Source organism: Microcaecilia unicolor, chromosome 1, assembly GCF_901765095.1.
Source record: "Microcaecilia unicolor chromosome 1, aMicUni1.1, whole genome shotgun sequence".
In the NCBI taxonomy this organism is placed as follows: Eukaryota; Metazoa; Chordata; class Amphibia; order Gymnophiona; family Siphonopidae; genus Microcaecilia; species Microcaecilia unicolor.
The window spans coordinates 641,463,858-641,480,518 of NC_044031.1; positions in this window are offsets into that span (position 1 = coordinate 641,463,858).

Here is a 16,661-nt window from a genome sequence, read left to right on the forward strand (position 1 = left end):
GACCCACTACCAGCAACAGTACACAGCATTCACTCACCCAGCAACAGTACACAGCACTCAGTCATCCAACAGTAGCACACAGCGCTCTGACAAACTGGGATTGGATAAATACAGAGGCACAGCACAGAGGCACAAGGAGAGAAACAGTAGAAGCAGGTAAAGGGATACAAAAGGAGGTGGGCAAGTTTGAGAAATGAGCCTAAGTGATAGGAAAGGATGGGTGGAGGTGGGGGCTAGCAATATGGTGAAGGAGTTCAGGAGATGAGATAGAGAAGAAGCGTGGCAGGAAATGTGGGGGAGAAAGGTTTAAGACTGGCGCAGACAGCGACAGCAAACAAACCACTCTTCAACTCTTTTCTCTCCTTCACATTTTCACCAAATCCACCTCTCCACTCTCCATCTCAGCACAAGCACGAATTGGTCCAAAGTCAGGTTGTGGCTTCACTTATTCACATTTATAGCAGGTCTTAATTGGGTCATTTTCGTTTCCACCACAGGATGTTGCCCTGCTATCTGTCATCACTAAAAAACGTCTATCCGGTAATACCACCCATGACACGCCTCTTTTCAAAAGGCTTTTTCCTGTATAGTTGGATGTTTTTTCTGCATGTGTTTGGTTATGGCGATTTGGACAAATTTGGCAGAGAAATGCCTAGGCCCTTTTTTGGCATCCACGTGCGTTGAAAATAAACACCATAATGTCTTTAACTGTTGTGCATTGCATTGAACATTTTATTAGGAATGGTGGTTCATAAATATAATACTTCTAAATTATATAGGAGAAAATAAACTCGAAAATGAAATATCAACCTATCAAAAGGAGTTTACTTGTAAAATCATATACAGAGATGGTATGCAGGTGTCCCTCTGGATTGATAAATACTGTTAACAAAATGAACCTCAAACCTCCTAGCAGGGAATCATACAAAGTTATTGCTAAACCCCTGCTTAAAATAGGAGTAGAGTACTATCATGGGTTCTATTTAAGAGAGTCAAGAGAGAAAAAATCCCAGCGTAAAAACTCATAAAACATGAGAAAACCGATGGGATAAAAAACACAATCCCTCTCTCAAAAATTCTATATCAATCTTACAAATGGACACCTATCATCTAACCATCCTGAAAAACTGACAAAAGCCAGTAAAGGACTGTCTAAAGAGAACCCTCAAAACAAGGATACACCCTGAGATATGCTAAGGTACTATTTGTTGTATAATAGAGCAAAACAGTGGTTTTCTCATGTTTTATGAGTTTTTACGCTGGGATTTTTTCTCTCTTGACTCTCTTAAATAGAACCCATGATAGTACTCTACTCCTATTTTAAGCAGGGGTTTAGCAATAACTTTGTATGATTCCCTGCTAGGAGGTTTGAGGTTCATTTTGTTAACAGTATTTATCAATCCAGAGGGACACCTGCATACCATCTCTGTATATGATTTTACAAGTAAACTCCTTTTGATAGGTTGATATTTCATAAATATAATATAAATCTAAATGATGATTACATTTACAAAGTTCCTCCAAAAAAAAGTTTTAAATTCCAGAAATTTTTGAATCTAATATTAACTTCCCTGTGTTCTGAACTATACAAATATAGAGAGACAGATATTAGACATTCCCGTCCGGATCAAGCCTAGAGTCTGTCAAGCCCAGCATCCTGTTTCCAACAGTTTATTTATTTGTTGCACTTGTATCTCACATTTTCCCACCTATTTGCAGGCTCAATGTGGCTTACATTATGCAATAATGGCGATCACCATTACCGGAATAAGAAATACAGAGTGGTATTGCATTAAAGTTCATTAGTGACAGAGTAAGTTAAGCAATCAAGTATAGAGGGTTCGGTTTTGTCCAGTTCTGGTATAAGTTTTGTTATCTGGTATTTAGGATAGATCATTGTGGTATGTCTTTTTTAACAGGTTGGTTTTTAGTGATTTTCGGAAGTTTGTTAGGTCGTGCATGGTTTTTATGACGTTTGGTAGTGCATTCCATAGTTGCGTGCTTATGTAGGAGAAGCTGGATGCATATGTTGATTTATATTTTAGTCCTTTGCAGCTAGGGTAGTGGAGATTCAGGAATGTGCATGCTGATCTTTTTGTGTTCCTGGTTGGTAAGTCTATGAGGTCTGTCATGTAGACCAGAGCCTCGCCGTGAATAATTTTATGAACCAGGGTGCAAATTTTGAACGCAATACGTTCTTTAAGTGGGAGCCAGTGTAGTTTTTCTCTTAGGGGTTTGGCGCTTTCGTTTTTTGTTTTTCTAAATATGAGTCTGGCTGCGGTGTTTTGGGCAGTTTGGAGTTTCTTAATGATTTATTCTTTGTATCCGGCATAGATTGCATTGCAGTAATCTGGGTGGCTTAGCACCATTGATTGTACCAGGCTGCTGAATGTTTCCCTTGGGAAGAAAGGTTTTACTCTTTTGAGTTTCTACATTGAATGGAGCATTTTCTTTGTTGTATTTTTCGCTTGGCTTTCTAGTGTGAGATTTCGGTCGATTGTAACGCCGAGAATTTTCAGGCTATCTGGAACAGGAAGGGTGTAGCCTGGGGTGTTTATAGTGGTGGGTTTGTTCATGTTGTATTGTGATGAGAGGATGAGACATTGTGTTTTTTCTGCATTGAGATTTAATTGAAATGCATCCGCCCATGAATTCATGATTTGGAGGCTAGGTTTGATTTCATTTATGATTTCTGTTGGATCATGTTTGAACGGGATCCCAAAGAATGAATATTTTCCTTGTTACTCACACCCATTGGGATAAGCAGTGGCATTACTAATCTACCTGATGAGTAATACATTATTGACTTAAGCTCCAGGAACTCATCTAAACCCTTTTAAAACTCTATATTTGCTTTTTTTTTTTAACAATATCTTCCAGCAACAAATTCCACATCTTAATTGTGTATTAGATTTAAAAAACAAAATAAAACATTTATCAATTAGTATTAAAAGCAGTACCTACTAGCATACAAGGTGCTTCACGATATAGGCAGAAATCTGCATTTTAAAAATTGCTGCAGGGTATACCTACATACAGTTACAAATACACACAATTTTATGCAAACCAAGCATGGCATTCAAGGGGAGGCAGAGATGGACAGATTTAGTAATATAAGCACAAATCTGTTTTAAAAATCATGTGGTTTTTGCAACCTATGCTGTGTGTCTTTGTGCTGGCTAGGTGTACTTTATAAAGTAAAGTGTGCTCATACATACCCTTATAGAACATTTCTAAATTATGAATATACCTTCCACTGGCACTTATCTGGTCTGTTATAAAATTACTTCATATATACTTCAGAAGAGTAAGAAGAGTGAGATGGATTAGTCAGAGAAGTAATTTAACGAGAGGAAATGAAGGAAAGGTGTTTAGTTTATTAAAAACTTGATATACTACCTTTCAATGGGGAAAACAGAATGGTGTACAGAGTTAAAATGCAGGGATAGCACAGAACGGAAATCAGAAAAGGTAAAAGAAGAGATAGTTTGGCTCAAGGTAGCCAAGTCATATCAATCAGGAGAAAGAAAGGGGAAGGCCTGGGTGAATAAATGGGCCTTAAGGAGGGCCCGAAACTGGGGGAGAGATTGTTCAGAGCAAATGTCCACAAGAAGAACATTCCAGAGAGAGGGAGCGGCACAGAAGAAAGCAGAGTGACCAGTTGATTTGAGATGAGATCAGTGAGCAGGGGAAAGTGTTAGACAAAAAGAGAGGGCAGAGTGTAAAGGTGCATATAATGCGCTAGTGTGTGCTTACTGCAGCTTAAAATGGCTTACTGTGGGATGCACTCAGTCATTCTGTGGTAAAGTTTGAATCAGTGCACCAAAGAATGTGCTCAAAAATATTTTATTTTTTAGCATGGCGGGGCATATATGGGGATGGAGAGAGGGTGTTTCTGTGTTAATCAGTTAGTGCATTTACCGCATTCTACCACATTCTAACTGATTAACGCAGGATTAACGCATGAGCCCTTACTGCCTACAAATTAGGTGGTGGTAAGGGCTCATGTGCTAATGTTTTTAAATGCCCACACACTAATGGCAAAATTAGTACATGGCTATTACTGCAAAAAATAGAAAGTCTGCCATTTTCTGGCTACAGTAAAAATGACAGTGTGTGATAAAGACCTGCTTTAGAGCATGCTAAGTCCACTTTTTACCTCAGCTTAGTAAAGGACTCCTAAATGAAGAATCCTGGTTCTTGTTAGAATCATGAAAACCAGAAAATGATGATCAAGGTGGAGACAATGGACGGTCAGGAGAGCAGTAGAGTTCTGAGTGGAAAAGAACTTAAAAATGTATGCAAGAAAAGATAACTGCAAATGGCTGTTGCATGAATAAGAAGTTCAGCAGGAGGGAGAACTGAAGAAATCTTAGTAATAATTTCAAAACACAAGGGCCCAATATTTAAAACTGTTTAACTGGGTAGCAGGTGCTGATTCCTGGATAAGTAGCACAAACTGAGGTCTGTCAATAATTTTCAGCGTCATTATCTGGATGATGTCACTGAAAATTATATCTGACTGCCTCAGTACTATCCAAGTTCTGCCAGAGCTATCTGGCCGGAGCTAAGGTGGAGCTGGTAGTTAACCTGAGTAGTGATAACATTCAGGTCGCTAACTATGTAGCTATCCAGATTAATTTAGGATAGCAAAAGACAGTCCTAACTTCATCCAGGTAGTTATCTGGGTACATATGACCAGTAGCCAGGTATGTGGCACTCAATATTGAGTGCCTGAATCCAGGCAAATATCCAAACATCCAGGAATAAAAAAAAAAACATTGTCAGCCAACATTTACAAACAATGCTAATTACTACAAGCTGATTTTACCTACTAATATTTTCAACAAATATGTATTTATTTATTTATAACATTTATATCCCACGTTATCCCAGTAATCTGAGTTCAATGTGGCTAACAATACAGTGAAATCACACAATACAGAACACAAAGTGAACATACTATAACGCATAGTACAATGCAATAAAAGAGAAAGTAAAAATCAATACAGAACAATGAAAAGAAAGATTCAGTAACCAAAAACTTACGAGGCAGGGAAATCAGTATCCACACCTAAAAATTTCTCAAAGAGGAAAGTTTTTTAAATCATTTTTGGGAATATCATGTAATCACACTGACTCCTAACTGACTTTGGCAAAGAGTTCCAACATTTTGTGTCCTGATCAGCAAATTCCACTGCAAGAACTGATTTGTAAACAATTTTCTTACAACTTGGATAGTGAAGCACTAGATAATCTCTAGAACCAAGAACAGCATAATAATAAAAGTATAACAACAAAAACTGAACTAAAGCTCCAGAAGTGAGAGTACATAAGTACGTAAGTATTCCCATACTGGGACAGACCGAAGGTCCATCAAGCCCAGCATCCTGTTTCCAACAGTGACCAATCCAGATTACAAGTACCTGGCAAGATCCAAAGACAGTACATTTTTTGTTGCAAAATAAGCAGTGGACTTTTCTTTTAGGAAGCTATCCAAACCTTTTTTAAACCCCACTAAGCTAACTGCTTTTACTTCATTTTCTGGCAACGAATTCTAGAGTTTAATTACACATTGATTGAAGAAATATTTTCTCCAATTCATTTTTGTAGCTTCATTGTGTGCCCCCTAGTCCTAGTATTTTTGGAAAGAGTAAACAAGTGATTCGCGTCTACCCACTCCACTCATTATTTTATAGACATCTATCATATCTCCCCTCAGCCATCTGTAAGCTGAAGAGCCCTAGCCGCTTTAGCCTTTCCTCATAGGGAAGATGTCCCATCCCCTTTATCATTTTCATCACCTTTACGTTTCCAATTATTATGATTTCTGCCTAGCGAATTTAGCATTCTAACACAATTCTGAAGATCACCTGCTGGCCATGTCCACATATACTGATCATATTAATTGCTTCTTCTTACCTGTGCTAGGAAGTAAGGTAGATCATTCTTGCCTCTGAAGAATAGGTGAATGAAATTAATGGTAGACGTAAATATACATTCTTTGTTTTGTGACGAGAGGGACTGGATCCCTAAAGTATTCCACAGTGAAAAAGTTTCAGATGTGCAAAGAATAAAATTAGAACATTCAATTAATATCTGAGGAATATTAATTATAATGTTAAGCTGTAATATTTGTTCATGAACAATGGATGAGAGACCTAAACTGATGTAGTTACATGGTTATTTTTTATTGTTTGCTTTTACAAATGGGGCTTCACATGAAAAGAACTGAAATATGTTTTGATGTGAAGCTCCATTCATGAAACAAATCTACATGTTAGCTTCTCTTTACAAATAGTAGACTTTAATGCAGTGTTTGATTCCTGCAAAATTGTACTTACATTCAAAATTAATGATCTGCTGAGATACAAAATCATGTAAAGCAGTACAGTAATTATGAATTTGTAGAAAACCATCACACAACAAAGATTTTAAGGATGAGTTTTTGCACAAAGAATATTATACCTCACTGAGTTTTAGTAACTCATGACACCCTTCCCCCATATAGCATCAGTGTTATGTAGCGGTCTTCTACAAATCCTTCCTCAACATCAACCTAGAGTCCAAATTTGCCACTCCCGCCCTAGAAATCCTTACTTGTACAATTAGTGATACCACTCTAAAGGACCAAATATCTAAAGGATATACTGGAATTCTTGGACTCATGGGACCTCACATCACCACCACCGACTGCCAATCATAAAAAGGGACATTTACTACTACTACTACTACTTAACATTTCTAGAGCGCTACTAGGGTTACGCAGCGCTGTACAGTTTAACAAAGAAGGACAGTCCCTCCTCGAAGGAGCTTACAATCTAAAGGACGAAATGTCAAGTTGGGGCAGTCAAGATTTCCTGAATAGAGGTGTAGTGGTTAGGTGCCGAAGGTGACATTGAAGAGGTGGGCTTTGAGCAAGGATTTGAAGATGGGCAGGGAGGGGGCCTGGCGTATGGGCTCAGGGAGTTTATTCCAAGCATGGGGTGAAGCGAGGCAGAAAGGGCGGAGCCTGGAGTTGGCGGTGGTGAAGAAGGGTACTGAGAGGAGGGATTTGTCTTGAGAGCGGAGGTTACGGGTAGGAACATAAGGGGAGATGAGGGTAGAGAGGTAAGGAGGGGCTGCCGATCGAGTGCATTTGTAGGTTAGTAGGAGAAGCTTGAACTGTATGTGGTAACTGATTTGTTAGATATATTTGCATACAGACCACCCAACCCAAATAATATTAACATAACCAACATCAAATGGTCCCCAGTCCTATGGTTAGATCATTATAAACTGTTGTGTACTATAATTTGGAGGGAGACCCTAAACACACCAAAACCGGATGACCCCCCCCCCCCCCCGCCCCCAACATATACCCAAATAAGAGGCAAGATAGACACCAAGACATTCTGGGAACATGTCATGGTGGAACAATTAAGAACCCATCCACAAACTGAAGACACAATAGGTTCAATGAGAAAAAAGAAGAGACTTCTATGTGTAAGAGACTTACACATGGACCAGCCCCCTGGCTAACTCAAGAAGTGCTTGCTGCGAAAACAACCTGCACAAAACTGGCAAGAAAATGAAGAAAACACAATTCTATGGAAAATAAGACCCAATATAAGAAAGCAGCATGAATTAACAAGAACATCATAAACCAATCCAAACGAATCTACTATGACACCCACATAGAATCAGGCCCACTCACCACAGAAAACTGTTTGGCCTACTGAATAGCCTCCTAGTGAATAGCCTCCAATAAAACATAACCGTCAGCCACTGAACTAGCTAACTACTTTGAGGAAAAAGTTGCAAAGATCAGACTATCTCTACCCACAACAGGACTCCGCCCTGATAACTTCCTAGATGATATAATACAGAAAAACTCACCCATGAGGGCCAACAACATATGGACCACCTTCGCACCACCATCAGAAACTATCCACAAGCTGCTGAAAAAATACACAGATCTAATTGCCAACTCGACACCAGCCCAACTTCTATCATGAGAGAAGCCCTGAAAGTTTCATAGAACTCCTGACAAAACACATAACAAAACTACTACAAGGCGGTCACTTCCCAAAGCAGCAAAGGTAGCATCATTCTGACCCCCATACTCAAGAACAACCTAGGCAAAAAAGATGACATATCTAACTACAGGCCAGTGGCATCCATCCAACTACTAGTCAAGATCATCGAAGAGCTAATATCGCAAGAACAGATGTAAAACCTATCTAAATACTGCTTTCTACATCATTCTTAGGCTTCAGACCAGGTCACAGCATGGAAACAGCACTGATATCCCTCATAAGCAACACGAGGAAAGAAGTGAGCATGGGCCAGAAAGTTCTACTCTTACAATTTGATCTATACCGTGCCTTCGATGTTGTAGACCATAACAACCTACTCTACCTACTTGACAACTTAGGAAATGGAAGCATCGTGTTGAGCTGGTGTGAAGGATTCCTGAAATTGAAATCTACCAAGTAAAAATACTCAACGACCTCTCCTCTCACCAGACCCTAGAATGCAGAGTACCACAAGGCTCCCCTCTATCCCCCATATTTTGTTCAATATCTTGATGTCCCCATTAGGATACAGGTCTCAAATCTCACATATACATGGATGATATCACTATTTACATACCTTTAAAAAATGACATACAAGAAATCCTAGCCACATTTAAAAATGCCATGGACATCATGGAAATATGGGCCTCAACTTCAAATTAAAGCTGAACTTCACCTATGTCCAAGGCCCATGAGTAACCAGGGAAAGTCAGTCCAGTTAGTGTTCACAAATGCTCTTCATTGGGCAAACAAATAATAGACAGTTAATGATCCCTCTATGCTCTGTGAGGTGTCCTCAACAAAGTGGCATCTAACCACTGTCTGGTCAATATTCAGCTGACAGTAGTCAGCATGTTTGAAGCACTGCCTGCTGCCAGCCACATTGGACCCTGTTCTGATTCCCCTTACCACCAGTGTTTCAAAGCTCCCTGTCCCAATTTTTAAAAAGTTTGGGCGGTTTCCTAAAGGAAAAGTCCATAGACCATTAATAAATTGAGTTGGGGAAAATCCACTGCTATTTCTGGGATAAGCAACATAAAATGTATTGAACTTTTCTGGATCTTGCCAGGTATTTGTGACCTGGATTGGCCACTTTTGTAAACAGGATGCTGGGCTTGATGGACCTTTGGTCTGTCCCAGTGTGGCAATACTTATGTACTCATACTAAATATACATAACAATGCATCCTGCTTCCATGAATATGAGGAAAATACACTCCCTGCCTGGTATTGGTAGATGCCACTATTTAACTTCTTAAACTATAAATATTATAAGTATGTAAAAGTCCAGTTATATCTGGATTTTAAAGCTTGGCAATTTCTTGCTTGACTCTGGTTCACTGTTGCTCTGGTGACTTCTCTCTTGCAGTCTTGCAGGAGCTGAAATGAGAGACAGAAAACACAAAAAACAAACAACACAAAGGAGAGAGAAAAGTCTTTGAGTCTCTGGAGTGGACAATAGTCCACAGAGTCCTCATAACTTTGTGGTATGGATTACTGGTTTAGTGATGGCTCTGCAGAAGAAATTCCTTGTCTTTCAGGGAAGTCGTGTTGAAGTTCCCAGGTGGTGCTAAGTTGTCACTGATGATCTGGTGACTCCCAGGGGGAGGAATTTTGGCTTCGGCCTAACCCCTGGTAAGCCTTTTCTTTGCTGGGAGGTGTGTTGTGGAGGTACCCAACGCTCCCACCAGCTGCCTTCCAGGTGCTGTGGAGGACTTGTAGCCCATCTGCATATCCTCAAAGCCTTCTCCAGGGTGACTCCAAGATCCACCTCGATCCTCCCAGGGCCTTTGCTCCAGGTGCCACTCGCTGAAGCATTTTACCTGTACACCATGTATTTTCTCCCAGTTACTTCTAATGGCTCCAGTACACTTTCTTTTCTTGGTATTGTCCCTTCATAATCTCTTTCTCCATCTGAAACCACTGTATACTGCAAGAACACATTGCCCACCTTCTGCTTTCATCATCTCACCATCTCTATTGTCTTCTCCCCTCTTCTCAGTTCTCAACTTTCAACATTTCTTTCCTTCCATTCAACCAACTCCATTCTATCTGAGTACATCTCGCCTTCGTCGCTGTCATCATGCCTCTCCACTGGGGATATTAATCCCAATCCTGGTCCTCCACATCAGCTCTCATCCTATTTGTGCAGGTCACACTGTGATGTCTCCAATCTAATTTCTGTTCCTCTCCTCCCTCCCTTCCTTTCTCATGTGCTCTGTGGAATGCCCTCTCTGTCTGCAACAAAATTTCCTACATCCACGACCTCTTTATCTCTCATACTCTCCATCTGCTTGGCCTAACTGAGACTTGACTTTGTTCTGAAGACTCTGTTTCAACCACGGTCCTATCTCATGGATGTTACCTTTTCTCCCATACTCCTTGCTCGGTTAGCCGAGGAGGTGTCGGGCTACTACTTTCACCCTCCTGTAGATTTTAACCTCTTCTTCCACCTCAGTCTCACTGCTTTTCTTCCTTCAAAGTCCACTCCATCCATCTATTCACTCCTCTGCCTTTCAGAGTAGCAGTCATTTATCGACCCCTTGATAAGTCCCTCTCTTCCTTTCTCACTGACTTTGATGCCTGGCTTTCCTTCTTTCTTGAACCTTCTTCTCCTTCCCTCATTCTTGGGGATTTTAACATTCATGCTAATGATCCCTATAAGTCTTATGCTTCTCAGTTTCTCGATTTAACACCCTCTTTCAATCTTCACTGTTCTCCACTACCCCTATTCACCAGAATGGCCACTGTCTTGATTGTCCTCTCAAACTGCTCACTCTCCAGTTTCTGCACCTCAACTCTTCCCCTCTCTAACTATCATCTGATAACTTTCACACTTAAACACCCTCCCCCTCAGTCTAGTACAGTCTCAACCAAAACATTTAGGAATATTCAGGCTATTGACCCTTCTACTCTGTCCTCCAGGGTTTCAAATCTCTTTACAACCACTATGCTATTCAAGTCTGTCAATGAGGCTGTGTTTTCCTATAATACTACTCTCTCCTCTGCTCTGGATACTCTCACTCCTCCCATTCCCCATTCTGTAAGGCATACCAAACCTCAGCCTTGGTTGACCTCTGGAATTCGCTACCTACATTCCTATGCCCGCTCTGCTGAACGCCTTTGGCTGAAATCCCATGCCCATGCTGACTTCATACATTTCAAATTCTTGCTGGCCTCCTTCCAGTCTGCTCTTTCACTTGCCAAACAGGATTAGTACATTCAGTTGACAAATTCTCTTGGCTCAAACCCTCGACATCTCTTTGCCACACTGAACTCTCTCCTAATAGTGCCTTCACCTCCAACTCCCCCTTCACTTTTCCCCAGACTTTGGCTGAGTACTTTTATGATAAGCTTCACAAGATTAAACTTGAATTCTCAACCAAGTCACCTCCACCTCTTCTTCCCTTGGTCTATTCTCTAAACCCTCCTTCAACCCCTGCCTCCTTTTCTTCCTTTTCTTTAAATCACTGAAGAGGAAACTGCACATTTTCTTTCCTACTCTAAGCTACCTGTTCCTCTGATCCTATTCCCACACACCTACTTCGCACTCTCTCTCCTACTGTCATCCCTTTTATCTGTCATATCCTCAATCTTTCACTTTCCACTGCGACTGTTCCTGATGCCTTCAAACATGGCATAGTCACACCAATCCTAAAAAAACTTTCATTGTACCTTACCTGTTCTTCGAACTATCGCCCCATCTTCCTCCTCCCTTTCCTATTCAAGATACTTGAACGTGCTGTTCACCGCTGTTTTCTTGACTTTCTTTCATCTCAAGCTATTCTTGATCCACTTCAGTCTGGCTTTCGCTCTCTTCATTCAACTGAAACAGTGACCTGTTCCTGACCAGATCCAAAGGTTTCTATTCTATTCCTCATCCTTCTTGATCTATCTGCTGCTTTTGACACTGTTGCTCACTGTCTACTCCTTGATACGCTGTCCTCACTTGAATTTCAGGGCTCTGTTCTTTCCTGGTTTTCTTCTTATCTCTCCCATCGTACTTTTAGTGTATACTCTGGTGGATTCTCCTCCACTTCTATCCCACTATCAGTTGGTGTACCTCATGGATCTGTCCTGGGACCTCTTCTTTTCTCCATCTATACTTCTTCCCTTGGTACGCTAATCTCATCCCATGGTTTTCAGTATCATCTTTATGCTGATGACTCCCAGATCTACCTCTTCACACCAGAAATTTCAGCAGGAATCCAGGCCAAAGAATCAGCCTGCCTGTCTGACATTGCTACCTGGATGTCTCACCACCATCTGAAACTAAACATGATCAATACTGAACTTCTCATCTTTCCCCCTAAACCAACTTCTCCTCCTCCCCCATTCTCTATTTCTGTGGATAACAATCTCATCCTTCCTGTCTCATCAGCTTGTAACCTTGGAGTCATCTTCGACTCCTCTCTGTCCTTCTCTGCACATATTCAACAGACTGCTAAAACTTGTCGTTTCTTTCTCTATATCACCAAAATTCCTCCTTTCCTTTCTGAGCATACTACCAGAACCTTTATCTACACTCTTATCAACTCTCGCTTAGACTATTGCAATTTGCTTCTCAAAGGTCTCCCACTAAGCCATCTCTCTCCCCTTCAATCTGTTCAAAGGTCTGCTGCACAACTTATATTCTGCAATTTTCACTATGCTTATATTAGCCCTCTACTCAAGTCACTTCATTGGCTCCCTGTCCATTTCCTCATACAGTTCAAACTCCTCTTATTGACTTACAAGTGCATTCACTCTGCAGCTCCTCAATACCTCTCCACTCTTATCTCTCCCTACACTCCTCCCCAGGAACTCTGTTCACAGGGTAAATCTCTCTTATCTGCACCCTTCTCCTCCACTGCTAACTACAGATTCCGTTCCTTCTATTTTGCTGCACCATATGCTTGGAATAGACTTCCTGAGCCAGTACATCAAGCTCCATCTCTGGCCGTCTTCAAATCTAGGCTACAAGTCCACCTTTTTTATGCTGCTTTTAACTCCTAAACCTTACTGACTTATTCAGTTCCCATGTTTTATCATCCCCACTTTAGTAATTCCCTTATCCCTTATTTGTCCTTTTTGTCTGTCCTAATTAGAATGTAAACTCTGTCGAGCAGGGCTGTTTCTTCATGTCCAGTGTACAGCGCTGCATACGTCTAGTAGTGCTATAAAATTATAAGTAGTAGTAATAGTACTGTAGTTCTGCATCTCTGATGGCACCTTGGTGGTTGGTGTCTGGTATTGGTTGATGAGATGAAGGTGCAGTGTTGGTGGTAAGAATGGCCATCTCCAGACGGACCTCTGCGTCAGAGTAAGGGTCTGTATGTTCAAAGAATTTCTCAGTAGCTGGAGATGTGTAGTCAGGTTTTAGAAGAAAATTTGTTCTTGCCAACCACGTGGCTTCCACCAGATGAGAAGTCAGCACATCTCTAGTGGCACAATCTGCTATATCCTGGCTAATTGGCACACAGTGACACTGCTCTGTGATATCCTGGTTGATGTGGTTGTCCCAGTACCACAGGAATCTCAAATAGTTTCTGTAGTTTGGGTGTACAACAAAGCAATAGAACATATGCTGGGCATCCACTGTTATGGCGATAGATTCCTTTCTGAAGCAAATCAAAACTCCTAATAGACTGTTGATCATCTTAGGCCCAGAAAGCAGCACATTGTTGAGTGAGATTCTTTGAAATTCAGCACTGGAATTAAACACAATCCTGATCTGGCCTGGTTTTGTGGGTGATACACAACAAAGGTAGGTAAGTACCAACATTCTCCATCCTCTTTTAATGGTGGAGCTGGCTCTGCATATATGGCCATTATCCAACATGTTTGTATGAATGTTATTGTCATGAAATGCCTAGCCACCTACCTGGGGTTACCCCGCGGCCACTTAGAGGGTCTATCACCAGCACATCTCAGGCCCGCCTGCACATGCTACTTGTGCTCTACAGTAGCACCCTCCTCCCACTGACTGGGTCACAACTGCCTCTGTGCAAGTCTCCCACTCTCAAATTATCCCTAGTGATTTCTAGGTTACTGGGGCCACACTCCCAGTTGTCCCACAGTTCCCAGAAAGCACTCACAGAACCAACACACAAATCACCAGGATTCTTTATTAGTCCAGACAGAGAGGAAATAAACTAAATGTTGTTTATTGTCTTTTAAAAATCAAACAGTGGAACAAAATAGTGCAATTAGCAAACAATAACAAGAAACTGAAATATGCACTGGTGTACCGAGGGCGGGGTGGTGGGGGCAGACCGCCCCGGGTGCAGCTCGTGAGGGGGTGCTACCATGGACATCTTCCTCCCCCCCCCAATTGGTGCGGTGCTGCTGTCTTTACCCACCCCCAGTGCTGTGTTGCATGGGTGTCCTTCCCCCCCCCCCCCCCCCGACTAGTGCAGTATCACTCTTCCCCTTCTCGCTCCACGTCTGCCCCACTCTGCATGTCTTTAAAATTCGAGGCTTCTGGCGGCAGCATCAGCAATGTAAGCGCTGCCTTTGGTCAGCCCCAGAAGCCTTCTCTGGACAGCATCCCACCTGTGCGGGAAGCTGTATAGAGGGTGCTTTCGGGGCAGGCAGAAGGCAGTGCTTACATTGCTGATGCTGCTGCCAGAAGCCTCGAAGTTTAAAGACGTGCAGGAGCGGAGCAAGCATGGAGTGAGGAGGGGGAGAGTGATACCGCACTAGTCTGGGGGGGGGGGGGATGTCAGCCAGCCAGCCAGACCAAAGGGAAAGGGGGGTGGAGAGAGGAGGATGTGATGCCACATCTAAGGGGAAGAGGGGGTGGAGACTGCGATGCCAGACCTAAGGGGAAAGGGTGGTGGAGAGAGGAAGGAAAGTAATGGCAGGAGAATGGGAAAAGGGGGGTGGAGAAAGGATTGAGAGTGATGCTAGTCTAGATCTAAGGGAAGCAAGAAGGGGAGGGAAGAGAAAGGTGGGATGCATGAGGGACAGGAGACTGGGAAAAGGCTGGATCAGGGGAGAGGGAGAACAAGATGAAGTACTATGAAGCAGAGGAGAGAGATACTGGCCCTGGGTTTGGAGTGCAGGAGAGAGGGAGAAGGGATGGGGACACAAAGCAAATGCTGAACATGGGGGAATAGGGACAGAGACACAGAGGGGATGATATGGATAGGAGAGAGAGGGAAGAAGAGGGAATAAAGTGAACATGGAGAGAAAAAAGTCAAATAGACAGGAGATAAGCAGAAGATGGATATTGTGAAGATCCTTCCCTCCACCGGAGGGTCTTCGGGATCTTGCCTCCACCCTGGCCACTCAGCCTCCCGGCCCACTGCAGTCCACAGGGCAGGGCTCAAAGAAAATAAACTTCAAAAAGGTAAAAGTCACCAAGCTCCTTTATTGTCAGGGATTCACAGTTCAGTAACTTTCAAAAGGAATCCTGCAGCCCTTCAAAACAATTGCTCCTGTTTTCCTCTCAGGGCCCAGGTACAGCAGAAACACAAAACAAGTTCCCTTCCAACGGCTGCACAAATCAGTTGGAGCCCAGTTAACAGTCCCCACAGATAGGTTCCTCTGTAGTCCAACTTCACACCCCAAAAAGAATCCCTGTATCTTGTCCACCCCCACGGGGTTTCTGCAAACAGTCCAAAACACACAGTTCTGTGGGCCTCAGCCCACAAAAAGGAAAAAAAAAACAATGTAACTTACTTTCCCCTCCCCCACACAAAAGAAGGTTTGTTTTCCCAACAGTTCAAAATCCACAGTGCTTATGCCTTAGCACTCAGTTCAGGCACAGTGTTGCCAGGTGGGCGGTTTTACCGCCCAATTGGGCGGTTTTCCGCGCCCCGCCGCGGGAAATTTTTGCCCGCGGCGGGTTGCGGTTTTTTGGGCGGTTTTTTAGGCTTCCGGGCGGCTTTTTGGGCGGCTTTTTGATTTTTTTCGGCCGCGGGGGGCGGGGTTAGTGACGTTTTTGGGCGGGGTTAGTGACGTTTTGGGCGGGGCCGATGACGTGGGAGGCGTGGCCGATGACGTGGGAGGCGGGGCTGATGACGGGGAGGCGGGGCTGATGACAGGGAGGCGGGCCCGATGACGTGGGAGGCGGGGCCGGTGACGGCGGGGGCGGGGCCGGTGACGCGGGGGTGGGGGTGTCAGGGGCGGGGTTTGTGTTTGGGCGGGTTTTGGGCTGGTTTCTGGCCCGGATTGGGCTGGAAAAAAAATTTCTACCTGGCAACCCTGTTCAGGCATACAGTCTCTTCAAAGAACACAGCCTGAACTCTTTTGGGAAAGAGGAAAAGATCCCCCCCATTCAGGGTCACTCTATTACTTCACTGACCCTCCTCCCGCATGACCTTTCCCCTTTCCACTTTCAGCCCAGCTCTGACACCAAGAGTTCACCTGGTTTTTCAGTTTTGCTTTCAAGGCATAAGCCCAGGCAGAAAGGTCCATGGGTTCCTCAGAGCCTGCCTCATGCTCCTTCTCTCCAGCAGCCTGCCAGTCCATGGGCTCATTCTCCTCTACCCTGGGCTGCTGTTCCTCTCTTACTTGATTATGTTCCAGGTGCCCCTCCCTTGCCTTGTCAGAGCCTTCTCCCGGGGAATGCTGGGGCCAATAATCCCTATACCAGGGTTTCCCCAGGGATCCTGGGAAA